We start from the raw sequence: 18,555 nt of genomic DNA on the forward strand, positions 1-18,555 counted from the left end.
TACCTGGAGATTTACAAAACCATGACTAAAAGAAGTGCTGAACACCATTTTTTTTTCAGTCCCAGCTTTGCCACTGACTGAGTATTTTATCTCATGGGATTTTTGTACATTATGAATTCTATCATCATTCCTTGTAGTGACTCCAATTCAAGCCATGAAACATATTTATTTACCTCTTAAATATGAGCTGGCCTCTGACTTGTTTTGGCTAACAAAATGCTTTGGAAACAAAGTCCTGAGTCTGGCATTCCAAAAGCTTTGCACATTTCCATTCAATCTCTTGGAACCCTATACAGCCACCATATGAAAAAGCCCAGGATACTTTACTGGGGATGAGACACCATGTGGAGCAAAGATCAGCCATCTTAGCTAAGGCTCTCTTAAACCAGCATGTCCTCAGCTAACCTAGCAGCTAATCACAGATCACAAATCAGCCAAGCCCAGTTGGAGCTGAAAAGTCAGAGCCTATAAGGTTGCCAAGCAGCAGAATCTTGAACTAAATAGATAACTGCTATTTTACCCTACAAGTTTTGAGTGGTTTGTTACATAACAATAAAAATTGATGCATGGAACCATAGCCTTTTCATTTGCAATTTGAGGGTTAATCCTTTAGAGCATCCTAGTTAGAAGACTGTATGGTAAAAATAGGTTGTCCAACCTAGTATCACATACTATCTTCTGGGGTTGCTGTTATTGTTGAAATTTCCAAGAAGGCAGAGAGAGTTGGCAGGAGCACCCTTCAAGATTCTTTCCAAGAATTTCATTCTCTACACCTAGATATTAAAAAAAAAAATCTGGACTTAAGCAAACAAAGACTTTATTTAAAAGGATCACTGCAAGAGTAGAGAAAGGAACAACTGCAATAAGGAGATTATTGTAGGGGATACTGCAGTAGGGAGAATGCTCTGCCCCTGAGACCTACAGGTCTCTCAAAGGCCAGCTAGAAAAGAGATTTTCTTTTTATTGGAAAGTATTAATAAAGCTAGAAAAGAACTAATGTGGGTAAGTGGAATGAAACTTCAGCCTTCTGAGAGAATTGATCAGGGAATATTTTCCCTGAGGTTATTCAACGCTTGGGACATTAAGGATGAGCTTTATGTTAGCTTGGGCTGATGGTGGCCCCAGGGAATAAGACAGGCATAACTAAAATTAGGTCAAGGTAGCAAACATTTTGTTCAGAGTGGTCAGGGAATACAGATAGCTCAACTAATCATTAATTAGCCAAAGAGTGGGAATTTGGAGGGTTTGTGTCTGCCCTTATCATAGGCTATAGGCAAACAAGGACATTCATGAGTCTTATCTAAGATATGGGAAACAGAAATGTTTCATAATAAGCCATCTCCTGAGTCAGAAAAGCGTGGAGAGGTAGGATTTCTTAACCATCACAGTTTTCCATGAACATAGACAGGTGCCTTCCTGCTGTATTATAACATGGGGGAGAGAAAGAACTTCCTCTTCTCACAAGGACGCTAATCTCACCATGGTGGCCCCATCCTCCATGATATCCTTCAAAAGCCCAATCTCCAATTACCATCACATTCAGAGTGAGGGTTTCAACATATGAATCTAGGGGAGACAAAAAATATTCACTTCATAATAGAGTATTATGAAAACTAAATAAAACCACATTCATATGGGCATATGTGGCATAACAATGTCTTTTAAAAATCTGTTACCAATTTATTTCATCAACTGAATTGAACTGAAATATATAACCAAAAAAATAAAAAACATTTTTTTTTGTGTGTAGCCACTCCAAAGTGTACAACTTAGAACAGAGTATATTTGATTAATGTTGTTTAGGGGAAAGATACAGCCAAAGCAGATAAAACAAACACAGTATCTATCCTCAATATCTATCATTGAGCCTACAATATAAAATCCTAATCCAATGAATACAACACAAATATTAAGCTATATCAACAACTTGGTTAAACAGATGATGAGTCCTGTGAGGTACATGGCATACAAGTGAAGGTTAAGAGTATTTTAGAGGAGAGTAACAGAAGGGGAGGTGACAGAGTTCCACAGTCATTGTCCAGAAAATGCACTTGGAAATCACTATCTATAAGCAGAGATAGCAGCCTTCCAAAGGAGCTTAACACAATTCTCTGTAAAGGCTGATCTTTGTTCAGACTGACACATGGAATAAAAAGGTCTTTGAGTATAAGACTTCATCTCAGATAGAGGCAAATGCTCTGAAATAACAGCTGAATTGAAACCCGTTGATCAGTGTGTATAAGAGAGATGGAAAAAAAAAATCTCCCAACCTGAACACATGACTTGGCTTAATTCTAAGTCCTGGGAAATTTCTATGGGAGAGGAGAATGAGGGGCTGGTGTATACCTTTATTTGATTACTGTCTGTGAGCTTTCTCCCAAGCTGCTAATAATAGCATCCCCTAGAGTGGATTTTATAATGTTAGAAACAAAAATATAAGGAAAAAACAGTACTACAAAACCCCAAATGTCCACTGCAATTGAATGGACACATCTGGAAGATGGAGTCAGTCCCACCTTTTAGAAAACATAAGCTATTTATTACTTGACATAAACTTGTATTTTGGCCATCTTTGCCACCAGTGAAGCTTGTTAAACTCATCCCAGAAAATTCAGACATCTAATCTTTCTGTCCTTGGCCTAGTATTCTACGGGGTCAAAGTAGTCTAAACAAAAGGAACGTGGAACATTGGCAATTGCCCTACATACTTGGTCAAAATAGAGAATGTGGTAATATCAGGCTGTAGGTTAGGTTTTCTTTCAAACTTGAATGGTCTGATTTATTCTCTACATTAATTAGGCTAGCCAATTCGCCAGGTTCATTGCAGAGTAAAATTATAATAAGTATGTGTACATAATTGAATTCCATATGTCCAAACAAGTATAAATTGAAACTATTTTAGAATAATTTGTAGATTCAACAAGATTTGTAGAACTTCAGTGGTGATGGATTATAAATGAGGAAAGTTACTGTTTTACCTAAAAGTGTTAGGGTAGACTACTCAACCTTTTAAGGTTGATATCATGGTAGATAATCATAGATTTTCCACATATCCCTTAGTGTCAGAGGTAGATGACCCATTAAAAGAACCCCATCCAGAAGTAATCCCATTTTTCTATCATTCTTATGGAAATTTTCATGAACAATTTTATTACATATATGGGTTGAAACACTAAGCTTCTTCATTAAGAAATACAAAGTAACTCTGGCTGATTTAGTCAGAATACCTATTTAAGAATAACTGAACAGGATTAATAGAATTTCCAGGAATGTTAAAGAATCAGACCGGGAAGTTAGCAACCAGGAATGATGCCTGGAATTGTCCAATGAACTATTCTGGGGACCACATGCATCACTACCGCTATTGTCACACTTCAGGGATTGACCTAGATCCCACTGCTGGCCTGGGCCATGGATGTTGAACTTTTCTAGCTGCACTACTTTCTGAGGAATTAAGCATTGTGACATTATGAAAAACCACCACCAAAGAGGATTTACCTCATCCCTGAATCTTTCCATCCAGAGGAATTGTACCTAGGACTAGATGATATGGTCATGCCTTAGGTACAAGGTTAACCAAAGAAGTAACTGGAATGTTCAGATTCTATAGAAGGAGACAGGTCCTATCTCCCATCAGGACTCAAGGTGAAAAATTCCCTGGACACAGGAAGAGGGTTTGGATCCTAGGAAAAGGAAAAGAATGACAATGATTCATTATGTTAGCACTGTTTTATCATCCCTACTAGGCTAATAATAAGACCCACAAAAGGAGATCTCATATTATATATATTTGTATCATCAAAATCAAAGAAATACATGCATATGAAAATATTGAGTACCTGAGGCCACAAACACTTTTTAATTTCACAGTGTTTGTTCTGACCAGTTTCTCTCATTACTTCAGAACATTTCTTAATCAAAATCAAATGCTCAAGATGGCGGCCAAGGGAGTCCAGCACACCAGTACGCTGCGCCACTGTGTGGGAGAAACACGAGGTGAAATGGCTGAAGGCTACCTTGGTGGGAATCCCCAGTGAAATTGAAGTGCTCCAGAATCTAGAGGTCAAAATTCCAGCGCGCGGGATTCGGCTGCAGGGGCTTGGTAGCGGGCGATTTCTCCTCACGGAGCGAAGCAGTACTTGGTCGGCGGACCGCCCCGTGGATGGAGTCTGGGACGCGCCCGAGTTAATTAGCCGCGAGTTACCAGAGAGGGATTACAGCGAAGCGGATTCTGCAGGCTCCTGCCAGTGGCACACTAGCCGCGCTGAGTGCTGAATTCCAGCTTTGAAATACAGGAGAGAATCGGTCCAGTTCGTTTCCCGACACCGGTCGGAACACGCAGGAGAACTGCAGCCGCCATCATGGAGAGCTGACGCAATCATCCCTGTTTTCTACGATCTCAGCTCATTCAACTACAGAACAGGTGATTCCAGGCTGGTATTTGCCTGCGTCGCGCAGACAGATCGCTCAGGCTCGGGATTGGAAACTCTGAGGAGAATACTCTTCAGGCCTCACCCCTGGCAAGGCGGGCGCCGGGCTTTGAGCGGCCAGATTCTAGTTCCCGGGTTGCTTTGGCCCAGGGCGGGAGATCCTTCTTGGCCCGGGGCTAGGGAACCCGCGGCGACTGTGTCTTTGACCCTGCCCCTGTCTGAGCGTACACTGAGCTGGGAGAGGTTGGAGCTGCCAGGTCCGGGCGGGGGCCGCCTGGGCCTGAGGTTGGGGTACCTCTGTGGACCCTGCTCCGATCAGAGTGTGGCAGGGATCAGAGAGGCTGGGTTCGTGGCTGCTTGAGCCCAGGGCCGCGGAGCCTGCGGGGACTGCGAGCTGAGGCCAGCCACAAGTGAAACTTGCGACGAGGGGCAGCGGGACTCTGTCTCCTGGAACAGTTTTGACCCGGAGCTGGAGAGCCCGCGGGAAGTGTGTCTTAGACTCTGCTCCCAGGGGAGCGTGCACCGAGCAGGGAGAGTTTGGTGCGGCCAGGCTTGGGCACCTAGCAGGGAGAGTCTGGTGCAGCCAGGCTTGGGCTCCCGGGATGGCACTGGCCTGGGATTGGGGAACCCGCGGCGGTTGCCCTGAGGAGCCTGCTCCTAGCAGAAAGTGGCGGGGATCTGAGAGACCGGCTCCTGGCTCCCAAAGCGGTTCTGGCTCACGGTTGGGGATCCTATAGGGACTGCTTCTTGTTCCGGGTCCTGCTGGGTGCTGCGGGGGCCTGGAGGGCAGAGTGGAGCTGCCTCCTGTGCCCAGAGCAGGCTAAGGGTCCCGCCGGTGTGGTATCGCGACACCCCAACTGCAGCTGGGGCCAAGGAGAGTAGCCGCCCACGTCTGGAACAGGACCAGCGACCCGACGGCAGGGTAGCCAAGTCAACCCACTTGGAGTAGAGGCCGTGAAGAGCTGCCGTCTGACCCTGCAAGGTAGGCAGTCCTGCATCCCACTGGCAGGACAGGCTCGGCAGCCGGCCAGTGTAGTGGACGAGTAGCATCGAGGCAGTCACGTCACACTGGTTGGAGTGGGGGTTGAACAGAGCCGCCGCCAGCATCCGGAAGGAGCCCAGAGACCCGTTGGAGAGGCAGTTAGGTACCCCCACTGGGAGTGGGGGTTGAGCAGAACTGCAGCCCAGGCCCGCAGGGTGGGCAGATCTGAGACCCACCGGCGGATCAGGCTTGGAGGCCGACCAGCGTGGTAGACACGTCACATCAATTGGAGTAGGGGTGGAGAAGAGCTGCTGCCCACGTCCGGATCAGGACCAACGATCCGAAGACGTGGTAGGAACGTCACCGCAATTGGAGTGGGGGCAGAGTAGAGCAGCCACCCGTGCCCGCAGGGCGGGCAGACCTACGACCAACCAGCGTAGTATATAGATCACCCTGATTAGAGGAGGTTCACAGCCACTACCCGCCCTACAAGAGAGATATCCCAAATATACAAGAGCAACAAAAATAAACAGGGGGAAAAATTTCAAAAACACAACAGTTTCACGAAGCAGAAAGAAACGCAAGCAACATGAAAAGACAAGGAAAGAAAGGACCACAAGCAATGCAGGTCAACTCAACCCTAGAAGAGGTAATAGCTGCAACAGATGGAATGTCAGATAAAGAGTTCAGGATATACATGCTTCAGATGATCTGGACTCTCAAGGAAGACATGAGACAGCAAAATCAGACAATGAAAGATCACATTGACAAGGAACTACAGAAACAAATCCAGGAAGTAAAAGATCAATTTCACAGGGAGTTAGAAGTAATAAAGAACAAACAAATAGAAATCCTAGAAATGCAGGAAGCAATAAACCAACTTAAAACCTCAATTGACAATACTACCAGCAGAATAGATCACTTAGAAGATAGAACATCAGACAATGAAGACAAAGTATTTCAACTTGAGAAGAACATAGACAGTTCAGCAAGACTGCTAAGAAACCATGAGCAGAACATCCAAGAGATATGGGATAACATTAAAAGGCCAAACTTAAGAGTCATTGGGATACAGGAGGGCACAGAGCTCCAAACCAGAGGAATGAACAATCTATTCAATGAAATAATACGAGAAAACTTCCCAGACTTGAAGAATGAAACAGAATCCCATATCCTAGAAGCCTACAGGACGCCAAAAGTGCAAAATCATAAGAGATCCACACCTAGACACATTATAATGAAGATGCCCAACATACAGAATAAGGAGAGAATTTTAAAAGCTACAAGAGAAAGAAGGCAGATTACATTTAGGGGCAAACCAATCAGGATAACAGCTGATCTCTCAACACAGACTCTGAAAGCTAGAAGATCCTGGAATAACATATTTCAAACACTGAAAGAAAATGGGCTCCAACCAAGAATCGTGTATCCGGCGAAATTAAGCTTCAGGATGGAAGATGAAATTAAAACCTTTCACGATAAACAAAAGTTAAAAGAATTCGCAGCTAGAAAACCATCTCTTCAAAAAATCCTTGGCAAAACATTACAGGAAGTGGAAACTGAAAATAACATTGAAAACCATCAGTGGGAGGTAGGACAGTAAAGGGGGGAAAGTAACCAAAGAGGAAAACTAATCAGGTTTAGTAACATAAATAAACAAATATGACTGGAGGAACAAACCTAATCTCAATAATAACCCTAAATGTTAATGGCTTAAACTCACCAATTAAGAGACACAGGCTAGTCGAATGGATCACAAAACAAGATCCAACAATATGTTGCCTACAGGAGACGCATTTGATAGGAAAAGATATACATAGACTGAAGGTGAAAGGCTGGGAAAAATCATTCCACTCATATGGACTGCGGAAACAAGCAGGAGTGTCCATACTCATATCAAACAAAATAGATTTCAAGCCAAAATTAATCAAAAAGGATAAAGAGGGACACTGCATACTGCTCAAGGGAACCATACACCAACAAGACATAACAATCATAAATATATATGCCCCAAACAATGGTGCACCTACGTTCATCAAGCAAACTCTTCTCAAGTACAAGAGTCTAATAGACCACCATACAATAATCATGGGAGACTTCAACACACCTCTCTCACCACTGGACAGATCTTCCAAACAAAAGTTAAATAAGGAAACTATAGATCTCAACAAAACAATTAACAACCTAGACTTAATTGACATATATAGAATATACCACCCAACATCAAGTAGTTACACATTTTTCTCAGCAGCACATGGATCCTTCACAAAAATAGATCATATATTATGTCACAGGGCAACTCTTAGACAATATAAAGGAGTAGAAATAATACCATGCATCCTATCTGATCATAATGGAATGAAACTGAAAATCAACGATAAAAGAAGGAAGGAAAAATCATGCACCACGTGGAGAATGAACAATAGGTTACTGAATGACCAATGGGTCATAGAAGACATCAAGGAGGAAATTAAAAAATTCTTAGAGATAAATGAAAACACTGACACAACATATCGGAATCTATGGGACACATTGAAAGCAGTTTTAAGAGGAAAATTCATTGCTTGGAGTTCATTCCTTAAAAAAAGAAAAAACCAACAAATAAATGATCTCATACTTCATCTCAAAATCCTAGAAAAAGAAGAGCAAAATAACAGCAAAAGAAGTAGAAGGCAAGAAATAATTAAAATCAGAGCTGAAATTAATGAAATTGAAACAAAAGAAACAATTGAAAAAATTGACAAAACCAAAAGTTGGTTCTTTGAAAAAATAAATAAAATTGACAGACCCTTAGCCATGCTAACGAAGAGAAGAAGAGAGAGAACCCAAATTACTAGCATACGGGATGAAAAAGGCAATATCACAACAGACACTTCAGAAATACAGAAGATAATCAGAAATTACTTTGAATCCTTATACTCCAATAAAATAGAAGATAGTGAAGGCATCGATAAATTTCTTAAGTCATATGATCTGCCCAGATTGAGTCAGGAAGATATAGACAACCTAAACAGACCAATAACAATAGAGGAAATAGAAGAAACCATCAAAAGACTACCAACTAAGAAAAGCCCAGGACCGGATGGGTATACAGCAGAATTTTACAAAACCTTTAAAGAGGAACTAACACCAATACTTTTCAAGTTATTTCAGGAAATAGAAAAAGAGGGAGAACTTCCAAATACATTCTACGAGGCCAACATCACCCTGATTCCTAAACCAGACAAAGACACTTCAAAGAAAGAAAACTACAGACCAATATCTCTAATGAACCTAGATGCAAAAATCCTCAATAAAATTCTGGCGAATCGGATTCAAAAACATATCAAAAAAATTATACACCATGATCAAGTAGGATTCATCCCTGGGATGCAAGGCTGGTTCAATATACGGAAATCAATAAATGTTATTCATCACATCAATAGACTTAAAAATAAGAACCATATGATCATCTCGATAGATGCGGAAAAAGCATTCGACAAAGTACAGCATCCCTTTATGTTCAAAACTCTCGAAAAATTAGGGATAACAGGATCATTCCTCAACATTGTTAAAGCAATCTATGATAAGCCACAGGCCAGCATCATTCTGAATGGAGAAAAATTGAAGGCATTCCCTCTAAGATCTGGTACAAGACAGGGATGCCCTCTCTCACCACTTCTGTTCAACATAGTCCTCGAAACACTGGCCAGAGCAATTAGACAGACGAAAGAAATTAAAGGCATAAAAATAGGAAAAGAAGAACTTAAAGTATCACTATTTGCAGACGATATGATTCTATACCTAACAGACCCAAAAGGGTCTACAAAGAAACTATTAGAGTTAATAAATGAATTCAGCAAAGTGGCGGGATATAAAATCAACACGCATAAATCAAATGCATTCCTGTATATCAGCAACAAATCCTCTGAAACAGAAATGAGGACAACTACTCCATTCACAATATCCCCCCAAAAAATAAAATACCTGGGAATCAATCTAACAAAAGAGGTGAAAGACCTATACAATGAAAACTACAGAACCCTAAAAAGAGACATAGAAGAAGACCTCAGAAGATGGAAAAATATACCCTGCTCATGGATAGGCAGAACTAACATCATCAAAATGGCGATATTACCAAAAGTTCTCTATAAGTTCAATGCTATCCCAATCAAAATCCCAACAGCATTTCTTGTAGAAATAGATAAAACAATCAGGAAATTCATATGGAATAATAAAAGACCCAGAATAGCAAAAACAATGCTAAGCAGGAAGTGTGAATCAGGCGGTATAGCGATACCAGACTTCAAACTATACTACAGAGCAATAGTAACAAAAACAGCATGGTACTGGTACCAAAACAGGCGAGTGGACCAATGGTACAGAATAGAAGACACAGTAACCAATCCGCAAAACTACAACTATCTTATATTTGATAAAGGGGCTAAAAGCATGCAATGGAGGAAGGATAGCATCTTCAACAAATGGTGCTGGGAAAACTGGAAATCCATTTGCATCAAAATGAAACTGAATCCCTTTCTCTCGCCATGCACAAAAGTTAACTCAAAATGGATCAAGGAGCTCGATATTAAATCAGAGACACGGCGTCTGATAGAAGAAAAAGTCGGCTATGATCTACATACTGTGGGGTCAGGCCCTAAATTCCTCAATAGGACACCCATAGCGCAAGAGTTAACAACCAGAATCAACAAATGGGACTTACTCAAACTAAGAAGTTTTCTCTCAACAAAAGAAACAATAAGAGAGATAAACAGGGAGCCTACATCCTGGGAACAAATCTTTACCCCACACACTTCAGATAGAGCCCTAATATCCAGAGTATACAAAGAACTCAAAAAATTAGATAACAAGATAACAAATAACCCAATCAACAAATGGGCCAAGGACCTGAACAGACACTTCTCAGAGGAGGACATACAATCAATCAACAAGTACATGAAAAAATGCTCAACATCGCTAGCAGTCAGAGAAATGCAAATCAAAACCACCCTAAGATACCATCTCACTCCAGTAAGATTGGCAGCCATTAAGAAATCCAACAACAACAAGTGCTGGCGAGGATGCGGGGAAATGGGTACACTTGTTCATTGTTGGTGGGACTGCAAAATGGTGCAGCCAATTTGGAAAGCAGTATGGAGATTTCTTGGAAAGTTGGGAATGGAACCACCATTTGACCCAGCTATTCCCCTCCTCGGTCTATTCCCTAAAGACCTAACAAGAGCATGCTACAGGGACACTGCTACATCGATGTTCATAGCAGCACAATTCACGATAGCAAGATTGTGGAACCAACCTAGAAGCCCTTCAATAGATGAATGGATTAAAAAATGTGGCATTTATACACAATGGAGTATTACTCTGCAATAAGAAATGACAAAATCATAGAATTTGGAGGGAAATGGATGGCATTAGAGCAGATTATGCTAAGTGAAGCTAGCCAATCCTTAAAAAACAAATGTCAAATGTCTTCTTTGATATAAGGGGAGTAACCAAGGACAGGGTAGAGACGAAGAGCTGGAGAAGAAGAATAACATTAAACAGGGATGATAGGCGGGAGGGAAAGTGAGAGTTAAGGGAAATTGCATGGAACTGGAAGGTGAGCCTCAGGGTTATACACAATTACATATAAGAGGAAAGGAGGAGTAGGAGAAAAATTATATAAGTGGAAGAAACGATTTATAGTAGAGGGGATGGAGAGAGAGTAGGGGAGGGGAGGGGAGGGGAGGGGTGAGGGGACAGTGGAGAATGGGATAGACAGCAGAATACATCAGTCACTAGAAAAGCAATTTGTAAATCAATGGAAATGTAACTGATGTGACACAGCAATCTGTATACGGGGTAAAAATGGGAGTTCATAACCCACTTGACTCAATCTGTGAAATATGGTATAATAAGAACTATGTAATGTTTTGAACAACCAACAATAAAATAATTAAAAAAAAAAAATCAAATGCTCAACAATCTGCCTGTGCTTATTTTGCTTTGTTGTATTTGGCTTTTCTTAATGCTTGGAAGTTACTATGATTTTGTTAAAATTTGAATCACATGATCTTCACTAATGTTGGGATATAATTTTTTGGAAATTGAACATTTCAACTAGGATTTCTCTACCTCAAAATTTATACTTCAGTTAGAAATTTTCTCTAAGACAAGAAAATCTATCCAAAGAAATTTACAAAATTTGCTAAAGCTTAACAAAAGGAAACTCAATTTCTAAACTGTAACATCTAATTGACCAATAAGAAAATATTCTTACATAACTACATCACTCAGAGATTGGTAATTTTTATTCCAAATAAAGAACTGTACTGATAGTCAACAGTCTAGCATATGCACATAAGCATTCAGCACAAGCAAAATGTATCTCTGCGACTCATCTGCAGAACTCAGGTCTTCACAGCATTTCTCCTTTGAGGATCACTTGCTCTAGTATTGACATCATGGAAATCTCAAAGATCCTCAAGTTCAGTATGAGTATCCCCCCCACCCCCGCCACCACCCCAGTAACCTCAAACTACTCAATGGAGAAAACAGTCATAACCTGAATCCTCCCAAGAGAATTGTTCATAATTTTTTAGGAGCCAAATCTGGGAATGGAATTGCATCCTCATAAATTCTGAACATGATTTGAACCTAATCAGGTCTTTCCAAAGAGACTTCTAAAACATGCCCATCTACTCCCCAACACATCACTTGGAAAGGGCATGAGTCAAAGCAAATAAGTTGTCCAGTTAGTATTGCATGTCTACTTTGTGCTCATCTCCATTCTAAATGTTCTAAAAGGAAGGAAAAAAAAGTTACAATCAATATTCTCCACAGTTTCTTCAGAAAGACCAAAGTAATACAGAGGATACTGTCAAACTCAGACACTAAATGGATGACACTGGCTAAAAGAACACAGGCAGTGAGTACATTACTGAAGGGGCAGCAGCATAGGTCATACATTTTCTTCCTGTTGAAGGTCATACTTGAAGAAAGACACAGAAAAGATTGTCACTTATTAAATAGATGGTATCAAAGAACAAGCTTCCAGACCACAATTTATGGTTCTAAAATCAGAGGCTGCTGGCAAGAAAGGAACATATTCCATGAAAAACAAGAAGAAGCAAAGTACACCAGGATCCTGAAGACGTAAAACAGGTGACCAAGAAATATTGCCTAGGTAGTATTATAGTGGAATACAACGGAAGTACAGGAAGAAAAATAGTAGATGAAAGGCTTCTCCCCAAAAGAAATTAGTAAAATAACAGCTTAGAAAGGAGATAGTGTCAGTTTCCTAGAACTGCCATAACAAACTACCACAAACTGGATGGCTTTAAAACAAGATGAATGTGTTCTTCCTCAGTCCTGGAGGCTAGAAGTCTGGAATCAAGCTCTCCATAGAGGGTTGACTACTAGAGAATCTGAGGAAGAATATGTACTGTGCCCATCTCCTAGCTTCTGGTGCCTGCTAGCAGTCCTTGTCACCCCTTGGCTTGTAGATACAATCCTTCAGTCTCTGTCTCTGTCTTCAAGTGGCCTTCACTGTCCATTTCTATTTGGTGTTGCAGCCTACATGTGCGTGTTTGTATATACAAATTTCCCTGGTTTTGTAAGTACAATCATTGTTTTAGTCAGCTTTTTCACTGGGTGACAAGAACAGTTTTAAAGGAAGAAAAGCTCATTTGGGGCTCACAGCTAAGAAGTCTCAGTCCACAGATGGCTGCTGACTTTATTCCTTAGGGCCTGAGATAAGGCAGATCATCACAGTAAAAGAGTGTGATGGAGAAAAGTAGCTGAGGACATGGCCACCATGAGGCAGGTGGGGGGGGGAGATTCCCCTCACCACAGGTGAAATATAGACCCTTAAGGCTCACCCCCAATGACATACCTCCTCTAGCCACATCCTATCTGCCTACAGTTACTGTCCAGTTAATCCCTATCAGAGGATTCATTCACTGATTACATTAAGGCTCTCATAACCCAATTATTTCACCTCCAATCCCTCTTACACTACCCCACACATGAGCTTTTAGGGGATACTTCACATCTAAATCATAACAGTCATATTTGATCTAGGATACACTCCAACCCAGTTTGACCTCATATTAACAACATGTGCAAAGTCCCTATTTTGAATAAGAACATACTCATAGGTTCCAGGTGGACATAAAATTTGTAGAAACACTATTTAACCCAGTATAGTGAGCTACATGAAGGTGGGGATCCTAGGGTTATCATATTTGCTACGATATAATATCTACTACAATGTCTTTACATTTGCACCTAGCAAATGTAGAGATATTGTATTTATTATAAAAATACATATACATATGTACCTGTGTGTGTGTGTGTGTGTGTGTGTATACACACACACACATGATTAAAAGAATTGCCCTATATCACTGTATGAACTAATAGGCTACATACTAATATGCTTCATCAAATGAATTTTATATTTTAAAAAACTAAAAATATGCTAAAAATACTATAAAAAACAGACTGGGGTGTAGCTCAGTGGCAGAGTATATGATCAGCAAGCACAAAGCCCTGGGTTTTATCCCCCGCATCACAAAAATTTTATATCTATCAGCAGCTCATCAGGCTGAGGCAGGAAGATTATGATTTCAAAGCCAGCCCCAGCAACTTAGTCCCTAAGTAGCTCAGCAAGACCCTGTCTCTAAATAAAAAATATTTTAAAAAAAGCTGGAGATGTGGCTCAGTGGTTAAGTACCCCTGAGTTCAATCCTCAGTACTTCCCAAATAAATTATACATAAGTATCCCTAAGATTTGCTCAAATGAAACTCATGTATTCAACAAGAATACATGAGAGAAAGATGTGACAGAGATACCCAAAGATGGACAGAAAGCGGGGCGGGGGAGAGAGAGAAATACTACCAAGGTAGAAGGAAATGGGATGCTTGGGATGCTGCTAATTTTTTGTTGGGAAGGCAAATGTGACATGCAGTGATTCCCCCCCCCCCCACCTACCCCTGGAACCTGTGGCTTCATGAGGAGGTACTTCTAATAGGAGTTCTTTGAACAGCTCAGAGCAGTCTGACTAAAATTAGGTGGTATTTAATGCAGACAATTATATTGTATTATACTTAAGTTCCCAAATTGACTATAAAGACACAGGGCTCAAAAGCACTGTGCATATAAAGAAGACGTAATGATTTTGATCATAAGGCACTATGAGCATATTAGCTAGAATGGTTTCACCATAATAGAAACTCAGTTCATATGGGCTTTAAGAAATATCAGAGCTGGTGTTTAATATTACCAGAAGTTCAGAAATAATGGGGAGTGCTTTAGGGGTCATGCGTAGGATTTAATCTTTGTTTCACTCCTATTCTCTCAGGAATGTTCTCTGCCAAGGGTTACTTTCATTCTCAGGCTAAATTTCTCAAGGTCATATGAAGGAAGTTGTCAAGAAAAATTTAGTCCTGATTTTGAACCAAATTGGAAAGAAGTTTAGGCTTGCCATAAATAGGTTAGACCAATCAGAATCTAACAGTGGAGCTAGAACATATCTACAAAGGCACATCGTTGCCATATAGAAGTGGGTTGAAAGTCTCACTCTTAAACCCAATGTCCAGTACAGTAGCCAACACTGTCACAAAATGGTGAGAGGCTGGTTGGGGACAAAGAAACTATTATTGTTACTGAATCACCATAATGTGCAGGCACTTGATGTACCTTACTTTATTTATTCTTTACAATAAGATGGAGCTTGTTAAGGTTTTAGCAACAAGAATATAAAGACTCAGGGGCTAAATAATTTATCCATAGAGAATGAGTAGTAGAACCACTCCATTTTTTCACCGGCATATAATTTAAGACACTGATATAATTTAATGATGTGTCATGGCCTTGATGTAACTCTGCAAAATAAAGATGCTGTTCTGATGCCATCATCAGCACATGTTTCTAGCTATTTTTTTTCCCTACAATATTGCTCATGTCATGGAAATTCTGTCTGTGCCCCACAATCCTCATAATTTGCCTGGATAGGTCTTGCAGTGGTCAGAAGGAAATGTCTTACAATGACTCTGGTACTAAAACCTTGATTGAGCTCCTTGTCTCAGGTTTTTCAGCCAATTCTCTCTTTCTTTACTGTGAACTATAATACACATATGGCAGAGTGCAGAAAACATAACTGTGCACTTCAATGGACACTACCTAAAACAACATTGTTAGCACCTAAATCCCAATAGTGCTTCCTCCCCATCATCATCCCTCAAAGGTAACCATCATCTTACAAACACTGCACCTACAGAACTTCTGGGAGTGTATTTTGGAGTGGAATGGCTGCGTCATGTTGTAGACACATAAACCTTAGATAGTCCTAATCTATTCATTCAATTTCTGAAGTGGTTATATCAACTTATACCTCTAATAAAAATTTATATAAGAGTTTCTCATGCTCTAACTCTCAATAACACTTCACATGGATGGATTGTCTTTTTAATATTAACCATTCTAGTGAGTGTATAGTGATATCTCTTTATAGTCTGAAAATTTATTTTTTTCCAGTTGCTATGAAGGTTGAATACCTTTTTATTATGATTATTGTTCATTTTGGATGTTGTCTTTTGTAAATAGATTTTCAAATTTCTTGACCATTTTTATATCAGGTTCTTTATCTTTCTTAACTTTTAGAAGTTGTTTATCCAATTGCACTTACATTCCTTCCTTATGTTCAGTTATGCAGATTAAAAATATTTCCACTGGCTCCATAGCTTTTCCTTTAATTGTCTGTGAAAGGTTGGGCTTCCCAGAAGGCAGGCCCAAAGTTTAGCATACAGAATATTTATGAAGGAATCCCCTATGGCTCAATAGCTGTGTCAGGGAGAAGCCAGAAACAGAACTGAGCAGTGGGAGAAGTCAGTCTGTGATGCAGGACCAGCCATAGCCTCAGCTAAACCCACAGAGAGTTTTGGAGTGAGACTTGCCCTTCACAGTTGTCCAAGTTGAGTGGAAAAAGCCAAATCTTTACACGTCTGTGTCAGTCATTTGTTGGCTACATGTCACAGGAGGAAGGGGTGTGATCTTGAGCAAGGCAGCTCTTTACTGCTGAGACAATCGCTGAAGGAAATGACAGCTGCTAGATAGCTGCCAACGGCACTTTCAGCAAGCAAAGAAATAGGTTCCTCACTGCAGAAGAGTCAGCAACACATTCGGTGGCCACATTTCACAAGGTTTTGTCTCTCCTGGGGGTGGGGAAGATAGTAGTTTTGGATTCTTTTATATTGAAATTTAAAATCATTTCTTTTACCTTGAATACATTTTGCCTGTTTAAAAATCTGTCCTTACTCAAATTCATGAAGATATCTTCCCATGTTTTTTTTTTTTTTCACATTTAGATAGCCAATCTACTTGAAAATTGACATTTTATGTCAGGTTTATTTTTTCACATTGGTTTATAATTTTTTGAGCATTGATATATCTGTTAAATAGAAGTGGTAACATATTTAACCAGGACTAAAACAAGTGGTTCTTATGAGCACTTTGAAATATAGGAGCTTTTTTTTTTGTCATTTTGTCATTTCTTAATGCAGAGTAATACTCCATTGTGACAAAATTATAGAATTTGGAGGGAAATGGATGGCATTAGAGCAGATTATGCTAAGTGAAGCTAGCCAATCCCTAAAAAACAAATGCCAAATGTCTTCTTTGATATAAGGAGAGTAACTAAGAACAGAGTAGGGAAGAAGAGCATGAGAAGATGAATAACATTAAACAGGGATGAGAGGTGGGAGGGACAGGGAGAGAGAAGGGAAATTGCTTGGAAATGGAAGGAGACTCTTAGGGTTATACAAAACTACATACAAGAGGAAGCGAGGGGAAAGGGAAAAATAATACAAGGGGGAGAAATGAATTACAGTAGAGGGGGTAGAGAGAGAAGAGGGGAGGGGAGGGGAGGGGAGGGGGGATAGTAGAGGATAGGAAAGGCAGCTGAATACAACAGACATGAGTATGTCAATATGTAAATCAGTGGAAGTGTAACTGATGGGACTCTGCAATCTGTATATGGGGTAAAAATGGGAGTTCATAACCCACTTGAATCAAAGTGTGAAATATGATATATCAAGAACTATGTAATGTTTTGAACAACCAATAAAAAAAAAGAAATATAGGAGCTTGAGCGAACATAGGGGAAGAATGAATAATTTGAATCAATTCTACTTGAAGTCCTTTCTCATATTTAAGTAGGAATCTTAACCATTTCTTATAAGCCGGTTGGAGACCTTTACCTGCGAGGATTAATCCAAAGAGGTAAGTATAGAAAAATAGGCATATACTAGGGATTCAATAAATGGTAGCTTTCCATGATTTGGGGGCCAGGGTCAGCCCCAACACACAGCCAGTTCAGAATACTGTAGGTTATCACACTCTCATCCTGGTAGAACAGATTTTACTTTTACCATTTCCTACAGGGAAGGAAAAGCTCATCATTTCTCTTATCTGTCTTACTTTTTAGCATGTCCCATAGAATCCGATAAGACTTGACCCGCAGCCAGAACAACATTGTCTACAGGATGTTTCAACACCTGTTTAAAAGCAGATGAACTGTGTGCTGCCATTTCCAGGAGCAGACAAATGGCAATTCATGGAGTCCAGAGTGGAACATGGCCAGAAGAGTTTCTGCCATCACATTTTCCAGCCTTCAAACACTTTGCAAAATAAATTCTAAGCAGCTCAGTAATGCAAATAACTCATGAAGAATCTGTGCTCCAAAAACACATATGCACATGAGGAAAGAGCAACTTCAGCTCAACTGCATTTTCCTTTACTAGAGTAACATTTAATCAAGATATGAAATCTGAAGCATGAAGCACAGATTAGGATGCTTCTGCGATCCTGAAGATTTCTAATCATTCCTCTAACTCCAATACAAAGAGCCTCTTCAGCAGCCTTACCACTGATGCCTGGTTAAGCAGTTTCCAAATAAATTTTTTTTTTAAATCTGTACATCAGAAAGTATGTGTTTGACATCAAAGTTACAACAACAACAAAAACACTCCCACTGTTCAGGATACTTATTCTTTATTAATAAGATGTTGGATTGGTACCAAGCTCCAGAGCATCATCAAAGACCCTAGCTCCTTTCAACTTCCCACTGCATTATCCTAGGGGTATTGACTTGTGTTCCAAGACTT

The sequence above is a fragment of the Spermophilus citellus genome (genome assembly GCF_964194105.1).
Source record: "Spermophilus citellus genome assembly, chromosome: 2".
Taxonomy (NCBI): domain Eukaryota; kingdom Metazoa; phylum Chordata; class Mammalia; order Rodentia; family Sciuridae; genus Spermophilus; species Spermophilus citellus.